This window comes from Hyaena hyaena, unplaced genomic scaffold (assembly GCF_003009895.1).
Source record: "Hyaena hyaena isolate Hyena2069 unplaced genomic scaffold, ASM300989v1 scaffold_274, whole genome shotgun sequence".
Taxonomy (NCBI): domain Eukaryota; kingdom Metazoa; phylum Chordata; class Mammalia; order Carnivora; family Hyaenidae; genus Hyaena; species Hyaena hyaena.
In genome coordinates, this window is record NW_024080907.1 from 58343 (window position 1) to 68068 (window position 9726).

Sequence of the window (9726 nt, forward strand, 5' to 3'; positions counted from 1 at the left end):
AGATGATTCCAATGCATAGCCAAGGTTGACCACCACTCCCTAGATTCCTATTCCTTCACAGTAAATACTTTGCCAGAAAGCTATGCTATCTTCCTAAATGAGCCTAAATTAAGCTTTCCTCAAGGATTTTACTTCCAGAGAAATGCCTAGAGAATTTGCCTATCACCCATGGTCCCCCATCCCTCTGAACACCTAATACTCAACCCTCTCATCAAGGCTCCCATCATAGGCCCTCCTCTCATCTCAGGAAAAGCTAGGTTGCAGATCATTTGCACAGTAGTGGAAATTAGCTGCTGAGTTATTTCCCCAACCATTGGTCATCTTAGGCCTTAGGTCTCACAATCAATCTGTAAAAGGGCTTTTGAGATGTCAAGGTTGATGAAGTCATCATACCTGGAGTGCTTTCTATTTTGCCTCAGAAATCACACCCAGGAAGTAACCACCTAGAATCCAACCCATTCTCTGCTTCTGGAAGTTTCTATCTTGGGAAGATAAGACAAGGGCTTTGAACTGCCAGTTTCACACAGTAGTAGGGATTTCCAGGATGGGAAAGCCTGCCACCCTTTTAGCTTAAAGCAGAATGATAAGGCAGTTAAACAATGGCGTGACCTTATAGAAACTAATGGCTCATGGCAAAAAGCATCACCTCTGACCACATTCCCATACTCTGATACTCTCATTTATTCTCAACACAACCCTACCAAGTGAATACTCACATCAGGCATACACTAAAAATAAAGAAATGAATACCCAGAAGATTATTTATATTACCCAAGTACAAGTAAATCATAGGTAGAAATGAAAGTTGAACCTAGGTCACAGTGAAACCAATACCTAATCTTTAACTGAACACTGCCCCACAGTGCCAGCCACTGACTGACCCATAGTCCCAATCAGCCTTCATGCTGACCGATAGGAGGGATAGTTCCTAGGTCCTAAAAGAATCCAAGTTGGGTAAAGTGGCAATTGGGAAAACAATCATCGCTACAAATGGGAAAACAATCCCCAAAATAATCTTGCTTCTGTTATTAGTCAAGGTCCTAGCAGGAAACAGTTCTACCCAGGTGTTTACAATGAAGAGAACTTAACGAAAGGACTTCACTCAGAGGAAAGAGCAGGCTTAAAGAACCACAGGGAGGTCAAGCTCCCAGGATGAATAACAAGAGGAAGCCATTCCTACCCTGAAGCCTGAAGTGACAAAGGGAGTGGTATGACTTACTGTAGTCTGGTGAAAGAGAGCCACCAGCAAGAGCTATAGTCACCAGGGATGCAGCCTTGCCCAGACCAATGGTGCCTAGCGGGAAGGGAGCTGGTAAGAAAGCCCAACTTCTCCCTCTCCCATACTCCCAGCTGGTGCCTCCCTCTGGTCAGACCCAACCAAAGCCAGACAGGAAGAGAGCCTGGATTAGGCAGCCCGTAAAGGTCAGCTTCCAGTGAAGAGAATACAGCAGGAAAGGGGAGTACATGGACTGAACTAGGCGTGGGGAGAAAGGGAGAATAATCGACATGAAGAGAAAAATGTAGTTTTACTGGGATAATTACACATACTATAAAGGTATACCTCACTTTTCAAAAAGGACTTCTTGGGGCACCTGAGTGGCTCAATCAGTTAAGCAGCTGAGTCTTGATCTCAGCTCAGGTCTTGATCTCAGGGGAGTGAGTTCAAGCCACGAGTTGGGCTCCATGCCACATGTGGAACCTACATTTTAAAAAAAGGATTTATGTAAAACATCCTTCCTAATAACAGTAACTGCAGCTTAAGGTGTTCACTGCTAGGTTCTTTGCAGAGGTATCGGTATGAGTCTCAGTTCAGGGTCAAGGGTGCCAGCAATATTATACTTTTTATTTTCTATAAACAAACTTAAATTTTTATTTTGGATGTCAGGAAACTTTACCTCAGTCAACTTCTGGACTTTGCAACCCACAAGGCCACGGTACTAGGTGCCAAGGTATTAGGGAACATCCTCAGGAACATCCACTGTCCTAGTTGACATAGCCTTACAGAACCATTAGTGCTTCCCTCCAACTTCAGAGGCACTATGGATAGGCCTGGACCCCTCTGCCAAAGCAGGGGAACCCAACTAGAGCCTCCCACACCTGTAGCCATTATTCTCCAAGGCCTTGCCGGGAAGTGGAACCTGGGTCTCTGCTGCCCATAGACATGCAGAACCTCTAGAGAAATTTGGAGAATCTCCTTTTAGTCAGAGGGAAGCTTCCCTTCCTCTTGCTTTTTCCAACCTCTTTGTTACTTCCACCATTCCTCTTCTCTCTTCTACCTTCTCTGGAATCTCGATATTCTCTGGTGGGCTTCGGTTTTTAAAAATAAAAGCTGGAGAGTCCCTGCAGGCCACTTCTCCTTCCCTTCTCACCACCTAGCTCCTCTTGGACACTGTGCTGTGCTTCAATGGGTTAGAGGCAAGAAGGTAGAAATCTAGGCAGGAAAAGACATAAATAGCTCAAAATATGATTCATCTATACATAAATTTCTCCAAACTTTAAGAAACACATGCCCCATTTTTACTAATGAGGCTCAGAGCAATTATTTGCCCAAGGCTATACAACAGACAAGGATGCTCTAAATTCTCATCCATCTCCAAGGGCTACCTCCTAACTAGTCCAGAGATGGCAAACAGATGTTACTTCTAGGCCCACTTTTCTTGGATACAGCGTGTGGTAACCTAGAAGCTGTGTGGAGAAGGACTGGGATCCATAACTAGCTCTTTGGGAAACAGTGCCATTATTGATTGCCAAAGACAATCTGTGAGGACAGCAGGTGTATGTATTTTGCATCCATTTACTAGAAATTAACCCATTTCTTATATACAATAAAATGAAATTAAAAATTGCTTTGAATTTGTAAAAAATCACTTTATACTATAGATGTATAGGGACACATCTATCCCGTGCAATATGTCACCAGAGACATGAAGACAGCCCATCAGAAGAACCTCCTAAGAATCAAGAATCAATACTGCTTTTTTAAAAATACTTATTTATTTTTGAGAGACAGAGAGAGACAGGGTGTGAGTGGGGGAGGGACAGAGAGAGAGGGAGACACAGAATCCAAAGCAGGCTCCATCCAGGCTCTGAGTTGTCAGCACAGAGCCCGATGCGGGGCTCAAACTCACTGACGGCAAGATCATGACCTGAGCTGAAGTCAGTTGCTTAACTGACTGAGCCACCCAGGCACCCCTCAATACTTCTTTTAATATTTAATTTCATCCTTCTTTTATTCAAAAGGTAGAAGGCTGCCATTACGGCTGCCTGATATAATTTCCACTAGGAAAACCCTAGAAATCAACTTGTAGAACCTATTGTCTCTCTTCCTCCTTACTTCCCCTCCCCACCTCCAACCAATCACTGACCCCAAGGAAAGCAAGTCAGCAAAGCATGGATTGTTTCATTACCTTTTTTTTTCTTTCATTCTCCTTTCACAACTCTTAATGTCCTTCCTTTGAGCATTGTGGGCGTGTTGCTTTTCCTCGATTTATGTGGAACTGGGGATCTTTGTCAGTTTAATTAAGAAAAGATTACACTGCTGTATATGCTTGTCAACTTAATTTTCAGAATTTGACTTGTTTTACATTGTAAACTTTGGGGACAATTTGTTCTGTCTTTAATCAACACTTGAAGGTTTGTGTTCTTTTTTTCCTTTTTAAAAATTTTTTTGTTTGTTTGCCTTCAAGCCCAATATGGCAAAAACGTTTCACATTTTCCCTTGTTTCATAACCTGTACTATCCTGTTTACATTCACTTTGCTTTGAAGAAAAAGACAAATCATTTGTGTTTTCTTTTTTTTTTTTTAATATTTTTTATTTATTTCTAGGAGAGAGAGAGAGACAGCGTGAGCCGGGGAGGGTCAGAGAGAGAAGGAGATACAGACTCCGAAATTGGCTCCAGGCTCTGAGCCGGCAGTCAGCACAGAGCCCGACGCGGGGCTTGAACCCACGAACCGCGAGATCATGACCTAAGCGAAAGTCGGACGCTTAACCGACTAAGCCACCCAGGCGCCCCAAATCATTTGTGTTTTTATTAGAGGAGGCAGATTGAGCATAATATAGGCAAGTTCGAAGAGCACTAGACAAAGAGTCAAATGATCTGGTTCCAGCATAGTCTCCCCCAATTTTCTGGATTGTGTGAGATATTCACATGTCTTCTCTTTTCTGTAGAGGGTAACTTCACAAGTATGAAGCCCATAATCACCTTGGAATTTATGGATCCTGTGTTAATGCTCTTTGGCTGCAAGCAAAATTACTCTGGCTAACGTATATAAAAAACTGAATGGAGCCTGAGATCACTTACAAAATTGCAGAAAGAAGTGAGCTGTCAGGCCTAGGAAAGACACAAACCAAAAAAGTGCTGGAAATCTCAACCACAGAATTTGCAGATCTTCACTCAAGGGCATTACCATGCATGAGGTGATTCCATTCTGACAGCCTTTCATCCTCCTGTACCTAGGCTCAAATTTAGAAGCTCCAGGAGTCAGAATTCAATTGGCCTAATTTATTCCTAGAGTGAGGGTGTGGGATAGTATTTAGAAGCCCAGCCTGGAACAGCGTCAGGGACACAACAACTATTACCATAAGAGGGATAAGAAGGAGGTCAGGAAAGCATAATATGCAGGCAAAAATAAACTGCTACCTTGGTCCAATGCTTGATAGCTGCCCAGGACATGAACACATACACATGCACACACACGATTCCCTACGTCCAGCACTCCTGGAAAATTCCATCATGACCATATCTCTGTGGTCTGCACTAATAGATTAAGTGATAAACAATCCCAAATAACCTGAGAGGGAAACAGAAAATTAAAGAAAAACTTTTTAAATAGATCATACAGTAAGCAAGAGGATGTATGTAAAGCATCCCCCAACTGGCCATAAAACTTCAGCTGGTGTTTATGGCTCACTGTCACCTGTAAGACCCACATCATGCTCCTCTGACCTTTGACCAGGAGCTCTGACAGAACCAGCTGAGGTTCTGCTATGACAGGAGGAGTGAGTCTTCTAAGGGATCTGAGGCCTCAGTGGCCTTTCCTGTAGAGGAATACAACAATTACACATCAACAAAGAGCATTTGTCATGGCACAATAGGGCTTCTTTAGATTAGACCATTTTCTTTACATAGTAGCTGCCTGACTTCTCTTTGCTAATCAAGGTGAGTCACTCCAGCCAATTCTATCACTACCTTTTCCAGTCCCCAAATGGTGTGAGTAGCCTAACATGCTCTGGTGGCAGTCTCAACTTCCAGTTCTGTGAACCCATTCCTACCCCTCATGAAAGAACCTTGCATCAGGCAGATAAGAGTAACAAAACCTTAAAGAACAATGGCTTACACAAGACAGGAGTGTATTTCATTTGTGTAAAGGCCCAGGTGGGTGGCCCAAGGTTAGTAGGGCATTCCATAGCTACTCTAATGGATATCATCATGCTCTATCATGTCTAATAGGCTCCTAATGGTCCAGTAGATCTATCTGGTACAAGCCAAGTCAACGTATCTGAATCCTAACCAATAAACAAGAGAAAGAGGGAGAAGAGAAAAATCCCCTCCTGGAAGTTACACTAATTACTCATGTCACATTTGCTAGATTCTATTCACATGATCCCACTGAGCTACAAGGGAACTAGAAAATTAAATGTTTACTCTGAAGAGCCATGTCTTTGCAAAAAATCAGTTCTATTCCTCTAGAAGAAAGGGAGAGGGGCGCCTGGGTGGCTTAGTCGGTTAAGCGTCCGACTTTCGCTTAGGTCATGACCTCGTGCTTCGTGGGTTCGGGCCCCGCGTCGGGCTCTGTGCTGACTGCCAGCTCAGAGCCTGGAGCCTGTTTCAGTCTGTGACTCCCTCTCTCTCTGACCCTCCCCTGTTCACGCTGTCTCGCTCTCTCTCTCTCTCCTAGAAATAAAAAAAATTAAAAAAAACATTTAAAAAAAAAAAAGAAAGGGAGAAAAGATATTGAGGATAACCAATAGTCTCTGCCATGGAAAATGAGTGGGAATTGCCAATTTTTTCCCCTAGGAAAAGGGTGGCCATGTGTTCCTAGAGTAGTGTGGAGATCCTGGTTCTCCAAATACCCAAGATCCTCTTGGGAGATCCTCATCTCAGCTGTCAGATTCCATGCCTTCCCAAACAGTGTTATAACTTGCCAAAGCTCTGGAAAAGACATAAAACCAACCAATATTGTAATCCAACAACTGTAAAATCTATCTCTGTGTTTCAGTTTTCAACATTCCCAACATTGTTGAGTTAACCAACAACAAAAGACTCTTTTTCATCATAATCACCTAAAAGCTTCAGATTTCATTTCCTGTTTCATGGTGAGAATTGTGAGACAGGAGCTTGTCAGAAGAGTTATCAGAAGAAACCACCTTGGGCCCAGACTGACATCTACCATCCCCCTTGGATGAGTCCATGACAGCAGCCATCTTACCCATTTCCCCAGAGCTCCATCCTCAAAGACCATGCAGTCCCGAGAGAACAGTGTCGGTAATCTGAGCAGCTCTTTTATCCCTTAATAACATGAGTTGTAGTTACCATCCAAAAGTAAAGAGGAGTAAGAAGTAGAATTCCCATTTGCTCCATCTTGACCCAATAACCAAGTCCAAGAGGCTTTGGTTGCAACCTTCCTGCTGGTAGCAATTTTGACATCAGTTTAAGTGTTACAAAGGAGTGTTGGTTGGGAGATAATATCCTTTAAGGCTCACGCCACCAATTTCCATAACTCTCTATCCTCTTTACACCACCATTTTCTGACCTCCAAATCATGTCCTCATCACTTAAGATTTAGACAACTGCAGGCCTCCTGAAATGGATGCAAAGTTGTATGTGTATGTGTTAATTATATATTTCCCTTAAGAAAAAACCTATACTTTTTATGTTATTTTCAAGGGACCTCATAACCTCCTCCAAGATAGTTAAGAATAACTTTTTCAGATATTAAAATTGTCCTTAGTGTTTGTCACATGTGGAATCATACACTCTACAGTTTTACTCTCATTCACAGCCTTCTATCCTTCCATCTACTTTCTTAGCTATTCCTATAATGGCTGAGTCTATCGCCTCTTTAGAATTTCACTTCAATACCTTTTCACTTTAAATTTCATGATCCATTCTTTCAACAACTTTTCATTCATTCATCAATTCTTTCAATCAATGTTTACAGAGCAACTACTATTTGTTGGGCACACAAAGGCAAACAAGACAGTTCCTGCCCTAATAGAGAATACTTTCTGATGAGAGAAAGGAAAAGAAAAGAAGCAAAGAAATAATTAACTCCAAATTTGTGATTAGTGGGATGAAAGCAAACAAGAGCCAAGCAAGGGAAAATCAGGAGAACCTACTTTAAATAGTGTGGTAGGCAGAATTACGGTTCCCCCAAAATGTCTATGTCTTAATCTCTGGACCCTATGAATGTGGTAAGTTACATCTCTAAAGGTAATTAAGATTACAGATAGAATTAATATTGCTAATCAGCTGACCTTAAAATGTGGAGATTAACCTAACGTAATTACAAGTGTTTGTAAAGGTGGAAGAGGGAATTAGGGTAACCAAAGAATGGCAGTGTGAGAAGGACATGACCCACTGATTCTGTCTTAAAGATGGAGGAAGGTGGGCGCCTGGGTGGCTCAGTCGGTTGAGCGTCTGACTTTGGCTCAGGTCATGATCCCACGGTTCGTGGGTTCAAGCCCCACATCAGGCTCTGTGCTGACAGCTAGCTCAGAGCCTGGAGCCCGTCTTCAGATTCTGTGTCTCCCTCTCTCTCTGACCCTCCTCTGCTCATACTGTCTCTATCTCTATCTCAAACAATAAATAAAAACATTAAAAAAAAAAAAAGATGGAGGAAGGGGTCATGAGCCAAGGAAATTCAGGTGGCTTACAGAAGTTGGAGAAGGAAAACAAATGCATTCTCCAGAAGAAACTCAGCCCTGCCAAACTCTTGATTTTGGATTTCTGACCTTGAGGACTGTAAGATAATAAATCTGCATTGTTTAAACTTCTAACTTTGTGGTGATTTATTATGGCGTCAGTAGAAAAATAATAGAGATGTAGTAGACAGAAAAAGTCTTTCTAAGGAAATGGTGTTTAAAGTAGACCCAAAAAATGTATAAATGCCATGAGATGGAGAAAAAGTGTACCAGGAAGAGGAAAGGATATGTGCAAAAGCCTTGAAGTTGTAAAGAGCTTGGAGTGTTTGCCAAACCAAAAGTAGAACTATGTTGCTCAAGTTCAAAGATTGAAGGGGGAGGTTTCATATACTAAGTCTTAAAAAATCAGGGCAAGATCCTACAGCTGGATCATGTAGGGCAGAGTGATTTTTCTAAAACACGAATCAGATCATGTCACCTCTCTGTTTAAAATATCTCCTGGGGCACCTGTGTGGCTCAGTCAGTTAAGTGTCCAACTTCTGCTCACGTCATGATCTCATAGCTTGTAAGTTCAAGCCCCATATTGGGCTCTGTGCTGACAACTCAGAGCCTGGAGCCTGATTCGGATTTTGTGTCTCCCTGTCTCTCTGCCTCTCCCCTCCACCAACCCTGCCAACACTCTGTGTCTCTCTCTCAAAAATAAATAAACATTAAAAATTTTTTAATAAAAAATCTCCCAAGGGTTCCCAGAGTCCTTCAGGTTGATCCAAATTTCTCAACACATTTACCACCATCTGGCTTCCTTTTTTTTTTTTTTTTTAATAGTGTTTATTGTCAAGTTGGTTTCCATATAACCACCGTCTGGATTCCTGACCAGGCTTCTGTACCACCACATTTCTTGTGTTGCAGTCACTTTTCAGTTTTCAGCGTTTGATTTTCTTTCCCAGCTTGCTCACTGCTCTATCCACCTGAAATATTCCTTCTCCACCTCAGAGACTGCTTCCTCCTTAGGTTTGACCTTTGGTGTTTTTTCCAACAGGTCTGGGTCAGCTACCCCTCCAGGGGGCTTTCTTAGCATCCAGCCCTTGTTCCCAGGATATGCTTGGAACCACTGATATCACCTTGAATAAGCAGCATCTGATGAATGGATCACCTTTACTCTTTATTTCCCACTGCTCCTGAGAAGTTTATCATAGGAAGCTGTGCCCCTTCCACACTGAAAACCCACAATGATGGGCCCTCTGAAATTTTTCATCACTCTTAGATAACAAGATGTAATTTGGTCACTTGAAGTGGAAAAATACAATCTCAACTGATAAAGTGGAATTTACACTCTCTAACATGCTAATCCACGTCTATCTTCATCCATAGTTAAGACTCTCTTCCATTTCTAGGGGCGCCCGGGTGGCTCAGTCGGTTGAGCGTCCGACTTTCGCTCGGGTCATGATCTCGCGGTTCGTGGGTTCAAGCCCCGCGTCGGGCTCTGTGCTGACTGCCAGCTCAGAGCCTGGAGCCTGCTTCAGAGTCTGTGACTCCCTCTCTCTCTGACCCTCCCCTGCTCACGCTGTCTCTCTCTCTCTCTCTCCTAGAAATAAATAAAAAATATTAAAAAAAAAAAGACTCTCTTCCATTTCTAGAAACCTATGATAGGCAGGCCTCTTGCCTTAGAGAAAGGGCATATGGTTGGCTTCATGTCCCTTTCCTTCTTTGCGGCAGGAACAGCAAGGAGACAGAATGGGAATGGATTCAGAAGGTTCTTACTTGACTAGGACAGTCTTGTTGATGTTTTGCTCTTGCTGAGATAATATTTAAATCAGATTCTATGTGACTTCAGGGTTCTTTAGAGGTTCCCCAGCTGAGA

The 9726-nt window shown here is 42.6% G+C and overlaps 2 non-coding genes across 2 annotated transcripts; both read left to right on the forward strand.

The window, feature by feature from the left end:
- Positions 1-7614: 7614 nt before the first annotated feature.
- TRNAQ-UUG lies at positions 7615-7699 on the forward strand. The gene has a single exon. It is a non-coding gene; the product is annotated as a tRNA-Gln (tRNA).
- Positions 7700-9263: 1564 nt separating this feature from the next.
- On the forward strand, positions 9264-9348 carry TRNAE-UUC. Its single transcript has one exon. It is a non-coding gene; the product is annotated as a tRNA-Glu (tRNA).
- The last annotated feature ends 378 nt before the right edge of the window (positions 9349-9726 follow it).